Raw genomic sequence first — 20646 nt, forward strand, 5'->3', positions numbered from 1 at the left:
ATATATCAAGGGGGAATACAATATTTCCAGCGTCTGCTGAAATGAGGTGTGGAAATGTCAGAGAGATTTTCATATCCACGCAGAGAGCTGCTCGGGGAGGTGGCAAGACAGGCTGCGCATCACGCCAGGAGACACGCGGATGTTGGAATGCCTCAAACTCTGTGGCAAAGCATGAAACCAGCATTCTGAGCAGTGCTGGCTACTTACCCAACCCTGGGGAACAGGTTGAGAAGAAACACCCATCCAGCCCTGAGAGATGCCTCTCCCCTAGGAGAGGACAGCATGAGCACGAACAACAGCAACCTGAGAGCGACAGTGCTCAGAGGAAAAGGTCTGTCTGCACTGCAGGGAGCCAGGGAGCTCCAGTGCCAAAGTAAGCCTAGCCCAGCAGCAAGGGACCCCATGGGGGTTGCTCCCCCAAGAACTGGGATATTTTAACACTGAGCTGCTCTGCTGCGACTCATCCGATGCTGGCACTCAACCCACCTCAGTTGCCTCTTCTAGAACACAGTGCACACCTTACAAAAGGCCACAGGTCTAAGTTTCTGCCTAAGTTACGTGTCACTTGTGTTTTTGAAGCTTACTTCACAAACCTGCCAGTAAGGAGGGGAGTAAGAAAAGAAAAATTAAAAAAGGAAAAAACCCTAAACAAAAAAAACAAGCCAATCAGCCAAAACAAAAGAAAAACAAAAAACTCCACCTACGTCATAAAAAATCCCTCATCCAACATCACCTTAAGCCCAAGCAAAAGCCCAAAACAGCTGAAGTAAGCATATGGGAAGGGGGAAATGGCAGGCAGACAATTGCCATGAAAGCTGAGTTTGTGAAAGCCTTAGTAGCAGCTCTCCAAGGTTTACAAGTACACTTAAGCATCGTACACAGCTTAATCCAAATCTGGCCTGCATGTTAAAATCTCCTGCTACAAAGTTCTGCAAAGTTCAGAGACAAAACACACGTGTGGCTATCTGTCACGCTGTGGCACTCTTCAAACAATAGCTAATGTCAGCCTACCTTAAGTATTTCTTATTCTAACAAGTAGAAGAATTGAGCATCACAGAAATAATCACTCCTAGATGCAGAAAACCCCACACTATTCATATAACTTACAATTCACCACAGTGTTTCATAGAAATTTCAGTCAATTCCTTAGCCAGACTCATGCACGTAGATTTCTTCTTACAAATACTACTGGAAGAACACTTTTATTTTGTTCTCTAATGGTACTGTAAAGGCCATCTTCGAGTTCATTTCTTGATCATGATCTGCTAACACAGACATGAACTCAAACACACTCTCTTTGCTAATTGTAGTATGAGAAGGAATAGACATTCAACCTACAAATGCCACTTTGTGAAGGAATAAAGTATTTGACATCTAAAACTGCCCCATGAATCGCTGCTCAATTGTCTTCTGCTACTGAAGATAAAAGGGGCAGAAACTAAAAGATGATGCAGAAAAGTTATACCCCACCCCATACCCATTAAGGACAGGAGTCCAGAAATAACATGTATCACTAAATCTCAACTAACTTGGGTAAGGGTGTTGATCAAGGCTCAAAAGTACAGTGAGCAGAAAGGCTTTTGGTCAATTGAGTCTTCTTATTCAAGAGACCAAGAGCAAAAAACACACAAAAATCTATACAATGACTTGCTTTCAGGATAGGGGGGTGGATAATATACAACAGGATGGACAGAGGATGCACCTTTCAAATCTCTGGTAAACCACTTGCCTATAAATAAGCAATTAAAAAGGAAAGTCACAACCAGATTCCCATTCCTTCCAACACCTACCAAAACAAATCACTGATTATGCATTTAACACTACGTCAACTCCTCAAGAATGAAACTTGATTAATACACAGCAAAGAAATCAATGTCTTCTTCTGGGCAATCATGCTTTTGAGTTATGATCGATGCATGCAGATAATGCACTTCCACACAACTCTGACCTTCTGCTTCTTGGGGGATCTAAAGACACAGGCAGTTATTGATAGCACTGCAATAAGAGTGTGTATTTCTTGGAAAAACTATATGTTACATGGTTTATCATAGGATAAGTCACTTTATGTTATTTTAACCAAGAACTGGTTTCAGATGCCAAAGTGCAACAAAGCACTAAAGAGTAATGCACAGTATTTTATTGACAGTAATAGTTGTGTTCCACTTGGGACCAAGTGTCTCATGGTTAAGTTATGAATGAGAGCCACTTTCTAGACTTTACAGCAGAATAGGTTTCAGCTAACTGAACACAAATACACAGTAATTCCACAGCAAGGTGAAATACAGGATCACAGTCGCATAGCATTCCATTATATGTAAAACCCCCATAAATCCACGTTAGAGACCCAGATGATTTGTGTTTTAGGGTTTTTTTTTTTTAAGTGAGTGGAAGGACAATACAGCTTCTATTGTAATGAGAGATTTCAGCTTATTGTGGATGATGTTTGTAAAGGTTATAGACACAGAAGAGGTTCATATAAGTACAGTTAAGTGGGAAAAGAAAAATCTGCATTAGCAAGATGGTCTCTACTAGTTCAATTCAAATAAAAAATTACAGGTTTTTTTTCCTCTCCAAAGCAGCAATAAACTCAAGTGAAATTAAAGATAAAACATAAAAACCAACCTTAGTGAAACCTTGTGAGATGAGGTTCACAACTTCCTGTAGAGACAAAAGGACACAAGGTCCTTATCTTATCACTATGCCACAGTGTTAAACCTTTTTAATATTTTACTTAGGGATTTATGTTATGAGTGTTTTCAGATTAAAGTCACATAGATGTATACAGAGATGATGAGATGACCCTGAAACATAAGGAACTGGGTTGCAACTCAACCTTAGACATGAATCAAATCAGAACAATTAAAATACCAACCTAACTCAAAACCAGTGAAAACAGTATTTGCTATCACAAAGCCATGGCAGGAACAGTGGAGAGGGAGAAGAGGGGGCAAGGGGAAGAGTTTAACTACTCCTCAATATGAGGACATACACTTTAAAGTAATTTATCAAATTTTATGCTGATAAAGGTAATACGCATTTTAAGAAGATAATATACCGTCACAAAGTTGTGGAAAAGAAGCACTTTGTATGTTTTTCATAAATGCTGTATGAAAGAAATAACTGCAAAATAGCAAAAAAAGGTTATTTGTTACCACTTGTTCCATTACTGTCAAGAGAGTTGAAACAGGTGGTTATACCAAATTAAAACCTGTATAAAACAAAGCAACACAGATGCGTGATTGATTTCTGAAGTGTGATTTTCTACATAAAACAACATTAGATCTGAAAGAACTATTAAAAGTCTATTACCCCATACTTGCACATAAATATTAGCTAATTTGGGACCGTCTCTCATAGTGCCTGTGAAACCAACAACCTCACTAAGCCTTTATGAAGCCATATGCCCAAAGTGTCCCTTACACTGACCACCTTCACTGCCCTGTTAGCACACACCTAAAATAAGGCCTGAGCTCAAGAACCCTGCTGAACACACGTGGCACCAGTGCATCAGAGCTAACTGGCTGACTGGGAGCTCCATCTTGACCTCTAGGAAACGAGGTCATCTCAGTCACCATGGAGAACAATGTCAGCAATGAACAGAACGAACTAGCTCAGAATCTGCACATTTAAATGTATATGAAAACATGGTTCCACAGGAATTTTTGTCTGATCTAAGTGTGAAGCTGCTGCCAGAGCACGTAGCCTTGTCTTAGTCTATGGATCTGCAGCCACTTGTGCCTGCCACCTTCCCAGGACTTCCACATTCCTACACAAAGCTCCTAAAAAGGCAAGTCAGACGAAGGACCTCTTCACCGTCAAAAGAAACCCCAAAGACACTGCCAAGTGTCTGTTTCACAGTTCTCCATGTGGGAATGTGTGACTATGAGCGGCATGAGAAAGAATGAAGAGCAGGGACTACTCCTTTCACTGGTGAACCTCACTTAAGGCCAAATGAAAGCACTGCCACTGCTGAGATTCTCAAAGAGAAAACTCCACCTCCAGGCAGGACATCGGTGCTGAAATTAGAAGAGTTCATCAGTGAGATAAAAATGCCTTTTTAAGAAGCACCTCCTAAACAGAATTACAAAAAAAAAAATAAATTAAGAAGTCAAGGTATTCAAGCCCTCTGAAATCTTAAAAGATGACTCAAAATTTAATCAATCCAAATATTTTAAATTTTGGATTTTACTGAGATATCCTGTGAAGCATGAGTATAAATCCTATTAAAATGAACTTAGTTTGTCCATCCCTAAAATAGATTTGACATACAAACACAAACACAAGGTCAAGGTCACAGATCAGCAAGAAAGATTACAAAGAGGACTGATGTAAGAGCTGGCATTTGATCAAAGCTTCTGGATGTATTTTTTTTAGTACACTTACCAGAAATACCACTACACTACATTTTCTTCACATTGGTACATTACATGTTTTAAGTATTCCCTACCTTTAAGAGCAGCGCTTCTGTTCTTATTTATTTCGACAAGAAATGTTAGGCAGTATAGTAAGTAAACCAACGAAGAACTCTTATGTTAAATGCAAAGCAAGTGGGAGACTATTTGCCATCCTTTTCACCCTATTCAGCCATGTGCTGATATATATTAGATGGCAAATCTAAAAGGAAAACCCACTGACAAATACAGGACACGACAGCAAGACCACTGCTAGAGAGTCAGGACCTCAGTTTTTAACTTCTTGCAGTCCAAGATATTTAACTTAATATAGCAATTGTATATTTGGATGTGCACTTCCAAGTACAACACTTGTTTATTTATCCTAATTATCTGTGTGCACTGCACATATTTCTCAATTAAAAAAAAAAAAAAAAAGAATTCAAGGTCTGTTCAGAACACAATCAAACTAACCTCTTCGGTAATCAGGACAACATTTACCTCCTAGAACGCTTCTTTAATGCTGAATGCTGAGTAAGTGAGCAGATTAAACACAGTAGCAACAGTTGAAAGACTCATTAAAACACAGCTGCTGAAAATAGTTAGCAATGAAAGTCATTTACTGATCTATCCATCCATCCACCCACCGATACATTCTCAAAGCTCTAAACATATGCAGAAGAATATTCAGCTCACAGGTCACGTCTACCAGACGTAGCCTTCTGATGCTTAAACGAGAGGAAGAAGGGGTGTCTCGGGTGACACAACATCATATGACATTCAAAGGTGCACTGCTTCCACAAAGTTTAGATGCTCATTGTATTTAAGTAGTCATTTAAAGAATAGTCTGGCTTTTACTCTTAATTCTGAACCCTCACTTTCAATACAGCACTGCTCTGATGTTAGTCTAGACATGACTGGGAGCAGTTTATATTTAGACAGAGAGATATGTCTATAAATAGGACTGTTTGTGTTGGTATTAAAGCTTTTATTGGAACCCATTTGGGGTGACCTGTATAACTCACTTGTATGTGGGCATCTTGGACATTGCCAGTAAAACCTTCGTGCCATCACATACCTTCCTGCATCTTGTTGGAGCTATTATTCAACATTTCTTCACTAATTTTTCTCCATTTAATTTTTGTATAGGTATTACATTTGCGCACTCTATCTGTGTGATTAGGTTGGCTCAGCTACTAATGAAAAGGCCTCAAATGAAAAAGACAAAAAAAAAAAAAAGGTAAGGTTTTAAAAAGTTCTCTCCTTTTTGAAAATATCCTTCATAAGAATTAGACTGTCACCCTTTTAAGCTATAGTATTGCCTGAGCTACTAGGGCCAGATACAAATCACTCCTGAAGCCTGAGATGTGAGCTTCTCAGCACAATGGTATAGATGCTTTTAACTCTGATAGTGATTCATCAGATCTTAAAACAGTCACTGGTTTAAGATCAAATTGAGTTAAGTCGTAGACCTCAGGGCAATACAATTCTGCTCTTCCTTAGTCCCTCCTTTTCTAAACCCTTTCAGCAAAATGGAAGAAAAGGGGAGGTTGGTTCATTTTTTTTTTCAAGGGGAATTTCTATCCTTCTTTTGTGAAAGGCTGATAAAGCTTCTCACTGCATTGAAGTGTTAGTAGAGAAAAATAAAATAAATTGGGCAATGATTGCCAAGAAATAGAGGTCCATTCAACATTCAAAAACAAATCAGCAACCTACTCTGAAAACCAAACACACATGAAAAGGCGTATATAAGACATCACAACCAAACACATTTTTGAACCATATTAGTTGATTAGCAGCACAACTACTCAACACTTTCAAGGAAGCATGTTTGGAGTCATATAGCTTAAGTTCACTAATGCACGAAAACTGGAATGTGTGAAAAAGTCTTTAACTTAGCTATGTTACAGTGTTTAGCAATATCACAGTGTGCATAACCGTTCATTCAGTATCATAGTAGGTCTCCTCTAAAGCTTACACTAGGTGGGGAAATAAATAAATAATAATTAAAAAAAAAAAAATCTTTCTTTAATCTTCATAACCAAACCTTCAATAAAACAAGTCATCAGCAGTTGTGGGTTTTGGTGCTTTTTGCCTGTTAAATGCAAGCTCACGTTCTAAATACTCATAACCTGCAGAAGCAAGAAGTTTCTGCTAGTTCTGAATTTTGGATCAAATCTCCACCTCTTCAAGCAGCAGGGATGTGGCAGGTTGCTATCAGCAGCCAGTGGTGGTTTTGGTCTTTTTCATACTGTGACACCAGGTACAAAACATCTGAAACCCAATTCTAATCCATTTCTCTTCAGAGAACTCAAACAGGCATCTTTCCACATGGTAACCCAAAGGTAAAGCATTTCAAGTGTGCTGTCTTTGAAAAGGGGGGAATGAGAAACTGCAATGAACGACACGCCAATTTAGCAACAAAAATGACTATGACAGCTAGCACAGACAGTACTTCTGGTCAATTCAGTAGTCAAGCAGTCTAAAAGAATGGATTATCTTGAAGAACTAGATGGCTGTCAATGCCCAATTCTGTAAAGGTACCATGTTACTTATTTTTTTATAAAAAGAAAAAAATATTGTCTATGGTTATATTTATGTGTGAAATGTCAAAATAATTTTTAATTTTTTAAAAAATATCATTTTAATGAATAGTGCAGTAGTAAGTCCTTGAACTTTGTACTTTCTTTTTACTTATTTATTTTTCCTTACATAAGTAGGTCTATGGATTTTAATAGGACAGCAAACTAGTGGCAAAATTACACACACACATGCATATCTGTGCATGAGAGAGGCATCTAAATGACACAACATATATCAAAGTTGCAGAATTTGACATGGGATAGATAGATATCTACCATACTAAAAACCAGTAATACATCACCAGTTTAAGCATCACAACTGCTAAAAGCAAACTAGTTCACATTCAAAATTTCAATATTCTTCTATTATTCAGGACTCAGCAAAGGGTTTTCAAGATACGCATGATCAGTTATTCCAGTGTTCCCATTCCTCAAGTTGTTCAACACACAGTAACAACAGCAGGTTTCCCACAGGTTGGAAGTCTGATATTCATCATCATCATCATCATCATAACTTAATTATAATATAATATCATATCATAATATAATGGGCCAGTGGTAACAATGGAAAGCAGTGGGAGGTAGGTGCTGAATTTCCCTCTGCAAACCTTGTCTCAGCTTTGAGGATGTGGGGGAACACACAAATATCTCAAAAGTTGTGATTACAGTTTTAATCAATTCATTTAATGTCTACCGATAGAGTATGGAGATAGTGGGGGACACTGTCATATAACAAAAGACCTAAAAGTCAAGAATCTGGCAAATAAACAAGTGAAACTGCACCAAAGTAACTTAAACCACATATCACGTAGTATAGGGTCATTATCTGATAGTTATTATCCATAACCAGAACTCTATCGATTCAGCTGATCAGGCTAGGAATTATTTCCAGCTTAATCTGCCATGGTAGAGATCTGAGCATGGCTGACAGGTCACAACCCGTGTCCTTTGTGTTATATAAAGCCATCTTTCCTTGATGTAACTGGAAGAGTCATTTCCCTGCTCAATATACCATCAATAAGTAACTCCAGCATTTTCTGAATCAATATCTAGTAAGGCCTTGTCAACGACCTGCAGGTAAATTTCATTGACTGCCTCTATTCTTGCTAAATTGTAATTTTTTTTCGTTTCTTCTATTTTTCAGTCTTTATAAGAATCTTGTCATAAAGCTAAAGAAGAATGGGTTTGTTCAAATTCTGTTTTTAAGTTTCATCAGTGATCAATACCAAAAGAACTCCACTGAATACAACATTAATGTGATTCATTCTAAAGTAGTTCATGTACCTGCAGGATCTTACAGAACCACAACAGAACTCACAAATACCAAATAAATGCTGAAGCAAATCATACTGGAAAGGGAGATACAAGCTGAAGAGGGCAACAAAGGAACACCAGAGGAAAAAAAAGCCCACAGAAGATCCCATAACCTATTCTTCTCAAAGAGGCTTTATGCTCTAAAAGTATACAATTTAAAATCCATTTGTTGAGAAAAGGCCAGAAGTTCTGCTGGGCAGGTGATCATGTGTTCAGCTTCCCAGGAAACTTAGCAGATTGTTAGCTTGGCACCCTAGTTAGCAAACTCAGGAGAAAGAGATCAAGACTATACAGTAATGTGAAATAAACCACCGTCTGCCTTGCAATTTTTGCAAGGGATAAGCACCAAAGCTACTGTGAATGAGACAAAGTTACCACTCCATGCCCAGGGTGAGAAAAGAACAGGTTAATCAACTTCTTCACAAGTTCAGGGCAGAAACTCATACCTTTCAAGTGTCAATGATGGATCTTTGTGAATCTGCTTTTCACTCCTCCCTGCCAAAAATAAATACATTATAATCAGGACGCAGAAACTTATGGTGGAAAACAGTTATTTCTACTGTAACAGGAAAATAATTTTGGTAATTCACAATCAGCTCATGAAAGAGAGTCAGTCTTACTTCTTAACAAGGTATCAACAGACTTAATTAGTATTCCCCTGAAGTTGGTTTTACTTGTGGCTGGTTTGATAATATCAGATCTCGACAAGTGAAACTGAGCTGAGCAAGCTGGTAAAGGTGATGTGCCAGGAGAGAGGGGATAGGTCTCCTTGACCAGTTAATACTATCCACTTCGTCAAAAAAAGCTGTCATCAGGAGATTATCTTTATTTTAACACACCTGCTATCAATTTACCCACCATGGCTAAAAAAAAAAAAAAAAAAAGGGCAAAACCCAACAAACCCAAAACAAACCAACAACACACTACACACCCTTGACACTGCATTCTGCTTTTCTAAAATCTTACTCATCTTCTCCTGCAATTATCCTTGCTACTCTCATTCACCTCCCTATTTCTATAACCCACACTTCTGTAACATTAAGGACATCCAATGACTGTTCCACACTACACAAAACACAGCTGTTATTGTAATCTTTATCCTTGAGACGCTCTGACCATACAACCCTTTACTTCAACTTTCCAATTGTTTTTCTCTTGTTCTAGATTAATTTTAAAATTTCTCATCTGAGTTCTACAGACATTAATAACTTTCATTTCTACCCACATTGCCTAACCACTTATTGTGTCCTTCTTCCTTACCCTTTTGTTTCCACAAACACTCATTCTTGCTGTAATACTCAGGCACCTCTCACAAAGGAAATTCCATTATGCTTCTGCACTGCTCCCCAGGCGAAGATCATCTACACTCTGGAGGCTATTTCTTCCTCTCCTCCAACAGTAAATTACCAGACCAAAAATTAATCCAAATCCACTAAAACACCTCCTGCAAGACCACAAGTCAAAGCACAAATGATGTATGTTACTTGCCTTTCCTCACAGACGTGTTTGTTCCCTTTCCCTCATCACAGTCTACATGAAGTTTAAAATAAATACATCTGCACCTTTGAGATGCTGACAAGTTCAGCTGGACAGCAATTAAATGAAGCCCTAGAGCTACACTGGCCTCCAGAATAAGTTTTCCCTTTCTCTTACAAAAGAAAAAAATGCCCTTATTGGTTTTGAAATACAAAAGTACATGCTGCTGTAGTAATACAGTTTTCACCCGATACCTTTCTTTTGCTACATACAATTGGAAGGGAAGGAAAGAGTGATACACACTAAAAGATCAACAGAATACAAAGATTAATGATATATGGAGAAAAGGGTACAAAAGGCCTAAAATATAATGCAGAAAGGCTAAAACATAGCATCAAAGGGCTCCCCTTCTCTTGAGCTGCTGGTTTTAAAAATCTAGTGAAAGCTCTTCACTTCCCTGGCTGATACAATGACAACATCCCCACTCTGATGCAATCTGTTTTCACTTCAGAGGGCACAGATGCAAGAAAGACCAGAGAAGGAAAGGAAATACTGCTCCTAGGAAAACTCCTTTTCAGAGTGACCATAGTTATTTGTTTTTAATCATGACAGCAAGTGATGCCAAAGAAGACACAAATAAGGAAACTTTCAAGGAGGAAGGTGAAGGCTGAGAGAGCACCTGTCCCAGGCACTGGTTAAACATAAACCCAGAGCTCCTTCAATGAAACAAAAGAAGCTTTCTGTGTCTCAGGTGCCTTAATGAAATAACCTTCCGAGCCCAAACAGCAGACTTAATTCTACAAGTTCTCCACTTCTTTGAACATAAATTCTCCTCCTCCTTCTCAAATCAGAGAGGTTTGATTTATTGGGTCCACCTCTGAATTCTGTTTTATTGCAAATAAAACTTAAGCCCCTGCTTTCAAAGTCCCTTTGGTATCTCTCTACTATATCACAAACCAGAACTTGCCTGTAGCACTTGTGAAGGTGAACAGTTTGGCTTACCAAGAATAACCTACTGGGATGCAAATTCCACTTGCCTTCTTTATATGCTGTCAGGTTTATGAGAGCAAGTGTGTCTGCGCTTGACATTTGGCATAATTATTATTGTAAAATATTTTATATTCCTGTAAATTCAGACTACAACCCCAAAGCGCTTACAAACTAAGACAAGATGCAGAGATAACGAAGGAGAAAGGACGGGTTGTAAGGTAAAAATGTGTATAAGGAGGAAGAAAAGCCTCAATGGCAGGTGAGGACAGTAAGGCTATTCAAGCTGTCTGGGACACTGCCTCATCAGTTTGAAGTTCCAAAGAGTAAGAAAAAGAAGAGCAGAAACAAGATGATGCAGGATACTGCACATGGTAAAAGGGTATGAGCAACTTGGTTCATTAAAATATAAAGCCAAGAGGTGAAATTCTAGGTAGCATAATTCCTAAAATATCCTCTGTATTTCACCATTGTAGGAAGCATTTCCACTGAACTACAATAAACACTGTTACAATGGAAAATCTTCAGGGGTTTACACTATTTTTACTATGATTTTGACCAATGGAATAAGAGGAAGGATTGGAAGATCTAAAACACCTTGACTCTATAATCTGTAGTTGAAAAAACAGGTGGGAGGGAGGGAAGGAGAAAAAACATTAAGATACTGCCTAACTAGCACCACTCAGACCAAAAGCTCCACCTGTATAGGGAGGTGGGGGATAAGATTCCAAAATGAAAATTAATAGACCGAACCATTCTTGTAATTCACTTCTACATATAAGAAACAAAGTGTGCACTGAATGCAACTTATTTTTGTCAGCTGCTTGGTAAGACATGAATGAATACAGAATATGGAGGAACAACAGGCTCCTTTTTGCTAATACACCTGAACATAACGTATTTCTGAAAACACCTTTCCCGAGTTTTCCCCAAATTCTTGTATTCCACTACAGCTACCTTACTTTAAAGCAAATGCTTTTCCAAGAGCAAGCACGATCTATGTTACACACAGGTATCAATCACAAGAAAGGTAATAGTATTTATGACAGTTTTTCTAATGCACATCCAAAAAACTCAGACTACTTGATAGGGATACGTCAGCACAATCTTTGCCACTCCAAGTACTACCACTAAAACCTCTCTTGTTTAACATTTTTATTCGTTCAATTTGCAAATTTCACTATGAGCCTTATTTTTGCATAGTTAAAGCTCATCCAGGCATTTTTAATTTCAAATTGGTTTGCACCCCATCATTACTAGCTGAATGCTACAAAAATCTTTGACATCATAACCTCATAAATCTCAGAGAACAGAAGAAATGCTCTTTGGGGAAGGGAACTGTTGATAAGACACTTCTTCCTCCATTGACTGTACTCTATCAGCTGTAACTATGTGCAAGTATCCACACTTGCAAATTACACAAAACATGCATCTGAACTACCCTTCCATGAAATTATTTTCTTTGGTAAAATGATAGCCACAGGTAGAAAAGCTGAGAAGAAAAAAGTGTCTGAAGTTGACCAAGTATCCTGCTTTTCTTTGTTGCAACATACAATCATAATTTAAAAACTTAATAAAAATAATAATCTTGATGTACTCCATCACCAAGCTGCAGAGTGTAGGCAATGTCCTAACTGCAGAAAGGACTTTCATACACTTATCCATCCACCACAAGAATTTGGAAAAGAAAATCATGAACTATTTTGGCCTAGAATGAACTACAGAATTAAATTCCATTTTGCTTATACATAAGCTGAGGTCATAACAAACTCCATTCACACGCAAACTAATGACAAGTAAGAGGCATTTCAGTTTCAGTCTGACATCTAAATACCTGATGTTAGATGGTTGCTGCTGTTCACAGACTGATCACAGTCATTACATTCCTTCATTGTTCACCAGGACCTCTCATTACATGCACTGTGAGGCTACTGGGCACTAACAAAATCACAAGAAAAAAAGTGATTCCATCTTTGAACAAAACAGAACAATTTACAAACATCAATGAACGTATTACAGCAGTTCTTTGGAATATAACCACTCCACACATGAGGAACAGTGAGGACAAGAGAAGATTAAGCAACCTGCCCAGTAACACATGAAGTCCATACCCATAGCAAACGAAGAGAGATTTTTCTAAATTCCAGTCTGACTCTTTAATTACAAGATACTCTCTCTACAGTTTGTGGGTGGTTTTGGATATTTCTTTTTCCCTCACTGACGAAAAAACCCAACAATTAGGTACCTTAAACTTGAGGAAACAATGGTGCTTACTAAAGGAGTAGGAATTGCACACTACAATAAATGCTTTTATCTTCCAAAATAAGAAAAAATACTGGCACTGCCATCACCTTTAGATGTGTCAGTCAAGTATAGGCAATACAGGTTTTCCACTATACATGCTGAAAAAAAAAAGTTCTCTTCAAGAAAACAACCGTGTCAGTACTGAACAGATGAATGATGTCATTAGGATCAAAAGCATAATTCCACCAACTTTCCCTATTTCTCAGAGATCTAACATGCTGAAGGAGCCCTATTGAGCTGGGCAAGCACTATTACATTGATTGGAGCTGGAAAAACCACTGCACAGCAGCAGCTCTTCTGATCCTCTGCCCACTTTCAGCCTCTTTCCTGACCAAGAACAACAAAGTCCTTCTTATCCCGAAGCAAGGGTCTTTCATAGTGAAATATATATGAATGTCTGTACACATATCTAAGCACTTCCTTCTCAAACAGGTACATTTTTATTTCTTGCTTTAGAAAGCTGCTTTTTAGCAGTCTGATTCAGCTGCAATACATTCACAGCTGCTCGGATGCACCAGAAAACAGGGTGTGCTTTTACCCACAGCTACACCAGTGTAACCACAGAACTGCAGCAGTCCATGCAAGAAGCAGGGCAATGAAGGAAAGGCAACTGATGCTGCAGTAGCAAGTGAATCCAGACAGATGGCTTTTTTTGCATGTGCTGATCTGCTTGGTAGTGCCCATGCTCTGGAATCCTGAATTACACCAAGCCTGACTGAGCACCCTCTGCAAGTCGCACCAGCAACTAGAACTAAGACTGCAGAAAGGAGTTTGCTTCCCATTCAAACAAAGTCTGATGAGTTTGTACAAACTCAAATTCTAACTTCAGAAGCTGGAAGTTTCCAAATTGACCAAACTCAATAAATAAAGAACTTAATTCCTCTACTTATTAGTGTGTAGAACTTGCAGATACCTACCACATGTACTCTTTGCCAGAGTGAGAGAAAATGGATCAAGTGGCTGCCAATGGCTTAAAACATGCAAGTTTGGGAGGAGGGGAAGCATCCCAAACCTTTTAACTGCTAATATTCAGTGCCACCTATGGTTGATGTCGCAGAAACAAAGATTCAAACAATGAAAAAAAGGTGTTTGGACCTTTTAACAAGGTTTTTCAAGTGACTTCAAGAGAACAGATTAGACAACATAGATATAATCTCTGTCTACTCTAGATCATTTACTACAATTGCACTAGGTATAATCGTGCTAGTACCAAGACCAGGTCCCAATCCTCAATATGAATTTATAATGAAAACATCTTAAAAACACACTAAAAATTTTTAAGCACAGCTTTCTATTTTCTTATCTTACCACACTTGCCTCCTCAAGTAAGACTGATCACGTTTTTATTAACAGCTCCATTTCAACTATTCAGTCTGGCTCTATTGCTGCAGATGCTTCGTCCAGTGGTCAGGAAAATGATGCCAGACCTTATTTCATCAGGTCTTGCAAAATCCTCCCCCCTCACCCCAACAGAGTATCACCAACACACTTAATTTTCAGGGAAAGTTAACCAACACAATAGACAAAATAATTCCCTCCAGAGGTTTCCCAGCAGTCTCAGTTCAGTACACAAGGCCATTAATTACACAACTGCCTTTAGCATTAGCAGGAATCTGGTAGCGACAGCACTGCTTGAGTTCAGGCTGCCTTTGGTATCTGCACAGAAAATCTATTTACTTAGAGAAGTTATGCAACACCTCCACTTCCTCTTTTCTTTACTATGGTAGAGCGTGATAACGGAGGGAAAGGGGGTGGAGATGGGGAACAAGCATTTCACAATCTCAAGCAGGGCACAGCTACCTTTCAAAAACAGACCTAAACTGGAATTCACCTCTAAAATCTGCCCAAATTGATGATAACACTCAAGCACCAACTTTTACTTAAAACTTGATTAAGTATTTCCAGAGGAAAAGTGGTTACACAGTTAACCAATGCTGGAATCATCTTCATGCCTCCAATGTAAGTAAGAATGGTTATTAAAATCTGATTTATTTGGTTGGGGGTTTGTGTTTTGTTGTGGGTTTTTTTCCTCATCTGGTGTCTTTTCCACCACCCTACCCACAATACAGCAGTCTGCACAAGGCCAAGTTGTATTCCAAAAATCTTATCAAGATTTTAATGTTATCAGTCATTTTCATTCAGTAAAGTCGGCAGTAAAAAGTTTCAACAAACTGCAAACATCCTTTTATTTTCCACTGCAGGGAGGAGAAGGAAAACCAGGAAAATCTCATGCTACTCAAGCTGATATATTTCATGGCACTAAGAAAATCATGATATCAAAAACACAAACTCATCAGTCCTCTTTTAACTACGACTTCAAGAGTCTCTCATGTATCTATCGATAGACTAAGAATTGACAAAAAAACCCCAACAAAACAACAACAACAAAAACCAAAACCAAAACAAACAAACAAACACCCACCAAAACAAAACCCCCACAAACTCTCAGAACTGGCTCTTCCAACAGAGGAATTATAAGAAGTCCCAAAGCAGTCATGGCAATCTTGACTGGTAAAATGTTTTCAAGGACTTGAATTTAATCACGTCATTCTTTTCCTCTAATAATTTATTTAAAGTCATAACTTGAATTATTTATGAACAAAAGTTAATTGCATTGAAATGCAGTATTGCCCCGTATTTATCTAACACCTCCTTCAGAACTCAACTTCCTGCCACTAACTGGTTAAAATCTACAAAAAGTCAATTCAGAATTTGAGATAAGATTTAACAATTTCTGCAATACTGCTGCAATTAACTTCCAAAACCCTGTTAACTGGCAAAGTCCCCGGATCTTGAGATCTGCCGTGTAAATCATGCAACCATTTTTACCAACTTATCATTACAACATGTGTTTATGTTTTGTTTTGTTTTTAAAGTAATTCAGGGGGAAGAATAACTCGCTCACAAAATACTTCCTTTGAATAAATAAGTTTTGACTAATGAGTTGCAATTAGAGTAAGTAGCCGCTGAGTCCACACGGTCACGTCACAGAGCCTCCCTGAGGTTCTTCAAAATTTTCTTAGCTGTCAAAGGATCTCAAAGATCAACGACTTGCATGCATAAGGCTGTATCCACACACTCTTTGCAAGGTGCAAAATGTAAGCTCAGGGGTACACTCACATAAATATACCACACATCTATAAAGTGTTAATCTTAAGTCAGCAGGGCCACATGACAGAAGTAACTATTACAGTGTGCACGACTGCTGCTCAGCATACAGCGTTTTCCAAGTCCCTCACTTCCTTAAAGCAACTCATTTACTTGTCACCTGCCAGGACAAAGAGTAGAGAGAGGATTTCACAAATACCTCTGTGGCTTGTGCGTGGTGATAACGCACCAGGAAAGATGGATTTTCATTTTCTCATCAAGTTATTAGATTAGGTTTACATGCAGATCTGAATGCCCAGGAGGAGTCTGCCACCTGTCCTAAACTTAATTAGTCAGGAATGTCTGCATGACAAGAGCAGATACTTCTGATGTTTCCCAGTGACCAGGAGCAAACATCCAAATAATCACCAACACATATTTCAGTGATGCCAAGAACGAAGCACTAAGCACAGTTCTCTGTGAAAGAGCCTCATTTTTATTAATGGAGTGCTTCATACTTCCCATCAAATACAGGACTGACATCACCTAAGCATCTATGAAACCAGAGAATCAACTATGTCAAGTCTGCAACTGGGTTAAGAAAATGAAGAGCACTAGGTTTCTCATTAAAAGATAGGTGCATATTTACACATTACTAGGAGGGGTGGTGGTGGTGTGTATGACAGATGTGAAGACTCAAATCCTGTAAGACTTTTCCTCAGCTTTGTTCTTGTTCTGTTTATCATAGCAGCACATCTAAGATTTGCAGGTTTTTATACCTCCTCTCATATACCCACCCCCCCCACACGCAGGACCAGTGCAGCAGATTAAAAACTAGAAAAAACCAACACATTTTCATTTAAAGAGGCACACACATCCATGTTCAAGTATATTTCACATTTACTATCTTGCTAAAAGCTAAACCAAAACCCCCTTAAAACATTAATTAGAATTATATCTGAGTAGGTATGAAGTAACTACTGACACTGAAGTGAGTAACTGAATATAACAGAGAATTCAGTTAATCATCTCCTTACGTTGCCATTGGCACATAAATTTGTCTCATTAGCAGGGGCTACTTAGTTCGCCGTAGTAAACAAAGCTGCCGATACGACAGCCTCGCACACTTTTCATTCATTCACATATTTTTCTTTACTTAAGACTTCTAGCATGTGCCATAGAAGAGCCGAATGTTAAACATTCCTGGAGTGTCACAATATGTAATACAATAAAACAGATTACAACCATACCTTTCTTTCACAGCAGTGGTGCCAAGCACAGGTACACTGTAGCAATCAATTTGTTCTGCAGACAGTAAGGCTTTCATAGAATACTAATGCAAAATCTCTTTTCTTTCTCCTTCGACTTGACTCCCCAATGCCTGGGTCCCGACCAATACAAGGAGGAGGGCAGAATGTCTTCTGCTGAGATAACCACAACTACTAATCAAGTATACGTGTACAAGGGCACAGGATTAAACCTCCACCGGGCTTGACTCGGGCACTGAGAGCAGCTAAACACATGCACAGCAAGGTCAGAATTAAACACATACACACGCACACACGCACGCGCATCTACTTGAGTGAACTAATTTATCACACTTTACCACTGACGGCTTTTTACCTCGGGGGAGTAAAATTACATCCTGGTGAACTGACGAGGTTCAGACACAACAGCTTCCCACAACAAATCAGATCTCTCGGAAAAGGGAACTGGGCTCTTAGGTGAATGTTCCTCTCCTGGCTTCAGAGAAACTCTGTGCACGCTGTGCATGTCTGTATGTGCACGCAAGTGTTTGTGCACATGTGTGTGCACACACGTGTGTGACACATCACTAGGCATTGGCTAAACCAGAACGACAGCAGTGAAGTTCAAAAACAGGCAATAACTCCTTTTCAGAGAGTTCTCTTTCTGATTATCTTTACCTCTTAACATAATCAATCTATCAAGTCTAATTACTCCAGAAGAAAGCATTTTATTATTGTCTAACATAGCAAATGTCAAACAAGCTGTTCATTTACCTTGAAGTTTATTAGCATAGAAATGCAAAACAAAGATGCTCTCAAAACATTGTCACTTGTATTCATAACATTTTTGAAAACCCACTTAGCAGGTTTTTATTGCCTGGCATAGCTGGATACTGTATTAGTTCTTAAAACAGGCAAGGCTTTATCTTAACTGTATCACCCTTGAGCTAATACAAGACTTTTTCTTTAAACATCCAATTTACATTTAACTTTTCTCTTTGGTTCTCTTTAAATAAAGACTTCTCTCACATTCCAGTCAGCTCTACATATGTGGATACATGTGTTTACATAAAGGTTCATACACGTGCCTTTCAAGTAGGAGTGAAAAGTGAAATACTGAAATTTCAAAGCAGGGATTTCCCCCCCCCTCCTAAAGTTCTGCCCTGTCATGCATCCTTCATGGTACTTTCTCTGCAGTACAGGCAGATGTACATTTTCCCAAAAACACTGAGATGAACACTATAAATTATCATCGACGGGGTTTTAACCACACTGCTTTTGCACGTGATCTGTATTGAGAAGAAAACACTGCACCAATGCTCCCCCAAAATAACATCTGGCACTTTACCTAGAAAAAATTAGCGAAATATTTTTGAAATACCAGTGGCTTCGCAGAGACACCAGGAAAAAGCAGCGTTAATCAATACTGATGAGTTTGTCCTTGACATACTGACCGTGTCATCGGGCTATTGTCATGTGATATCATGTCATTTCCCCACCTGGCTCATGACCTTGTCCTTTAAATGACCCAAAGCTTCCCTCAAGTAGCAGGAGGCCCCTCCCCGCTGCCTCAGCAAGGTCGAACGGGTCAGCGTGTCCTCATCTATAATCCACCACCATTTGTCAGCAGGGAGGCTGGAGGAGGCAGGCTTGCTACAAGGGGAGAATGCCCAATTAGGCAGCTGTCACACAAAGCATAGGCTGCAAAATTATCCCCTGTCAAAAGAAAGAGCAGCTGCGGGTGCCAATTACAGCAACCTTTCAACCCTTTAGGTACTGGAAACTACACAGAAGTAAATGAAGTACAATTAGTGATAACAAATCGATGAATTAGGACAGTAAATTAGAAATTACTAGCAGGTGAGCTTAGGTCTCCCATAATATTAAGGGCACAGCACACCCCAGGCAAGGGCAGGAGCATACAGATTTCACAAAGCACATCAGTTTTGTCTTATCCGTGTCTTTCTTGTGTGGAGCCTGTTTTCCTCTGTCGTCTTCTTCTCACAAGCCTTGCCTGAGCCAGACAGCACAGGGAAAGGGAAAAAAAGCAACCCAAAGAGGAAAGAAGTTGTAATACCAGATCTTCCCTCTTTATCCTGGCAAATGCAGTTTCCTCCTTTCTCAGAAGGAGGTCCTCAGAGCCAGCACAATCTCTCTAGTAAGCACACTCCATCTGACATTTGCTGCACCTCATATTCCAGCTGAACAGTATTCACCCCACAAAAAACAAATGAAACAAGAACCAAAACAATCAGAAGTAATAAACTCCCAGAAAGTTTTATGTCATTTATACTTGAAACATTTAAATCTGTGTTAAGTGCTACACTTTGGCTACAGGGGGAAGTACAGGGGGAATTTCTCCACATTTCAGTTCTCTGATGGATCATGCAGAGGTATCTGTGAGCACACACACAGAGCCCAAAGTTTGCCAGCAAAGTTTCTATTCAATGATTTTTATTTTTTTTTTGCCTCTTTCTCTTTGGTGAACAATTCCCAAGTATTTTTTTTACCCTCCCTACTCAGTCAAGCAGACAACCTGGAAAGTTACTGTGTGCTGGTACCAAAAGGCAGGTCCTACAAACCACAGTAAATCCAGCTTCTCCTCCTGTGTGTAAGGTCAGGGGTGCCCAGGTGAGCATTGCCCACAGATACTTGGGGCTCTGCACGCACAAGGCAACCATGGAAGGGTGATCACCTGGCATTTACAGAGTAAGCAGACTAGAAAACAGAAAAAGGAAAAAAATAGGAGGGCAAGATTAAATGTATGGATAATTAACATACAGCCACATCAAACCATGGTTGAAAACAGTGATACCAACTCCCTTCATATTTAGGTGTTTTGAGGCAAAGAGACAAACAGATCTGAGGAACAAAGTTCAAATTCCAAGATGCCCCTCTTTCCAGCCAGCTCGCAGTCATTTCAAACTAAGTGAGGTTGCCATTTCTTGTCAATTTTCTGCTTTCATTCCCCATTCCCTATTCTACCATAATGTTCTTATGCCTTGCAGCCACACTGAGCACTGAGGACAGGAGTCCAGATTTCTCCCAGAGGCAGTTCTGAAGAATACCTGTTCACTTGCACTGTAATTCATACGTGTACTCACACATGCATATATACATATTTATGCTAATACATTCATCAAAATATGAGATGGAGTAGAAATTAAGGCACTGATCTGGAGATTTCCTATGGCTATCGCTTGATCTCTAGCCAGTGAGTATTTCACTGTTTAATTAAAAAAAAACTACAAATCTTGC

At 39.0% G+C, this 20646-nt stretch overlaps 1 protein-coding gene across 3 annotated transcripts in view; it reads right to left on the reverse strand.

The window, feature by feature from the left end:
• The window catches only part of NRIP1 (nuclear receptor interacting protein 1), a 79244-nt gene that overhangs the window by 15291 nt on the left and 43307 nt on the right, over nt 1-20646 (reverse strand). For 2 of the 3 annotated variants that reach the window (XM_027680871.1, XM_027680874.1), the window contains exon 3: nt 8734-8782. The exons of the other annotated variant lie outside the window; for it this stretch is intronic. The gene's annotated coding sequence lies outside the window, so the exon portion shown is untranslated. The remainder of the gene's footprint in view (nt 1-8733; nt 8783-20646) is intronic. 3 annotated transcript variants of the gene reach the window in all.

Source organism: Neopelma chrysocephalum, unplaced genomic scaffold, assembly GCF_003984885.1.
Source record: "Neopelma chrysocephalum unplaced genomic scaffold, ASM398488v2 Primary Assembly neopelma1_60, whole genome shotgun sequence".
Lineage (NCBI taxonomy): Eukaryota > Metazoa > Chordata > Aves > Passeriformes > Pipridae > Neopelma > Neopelma chrysocephalum.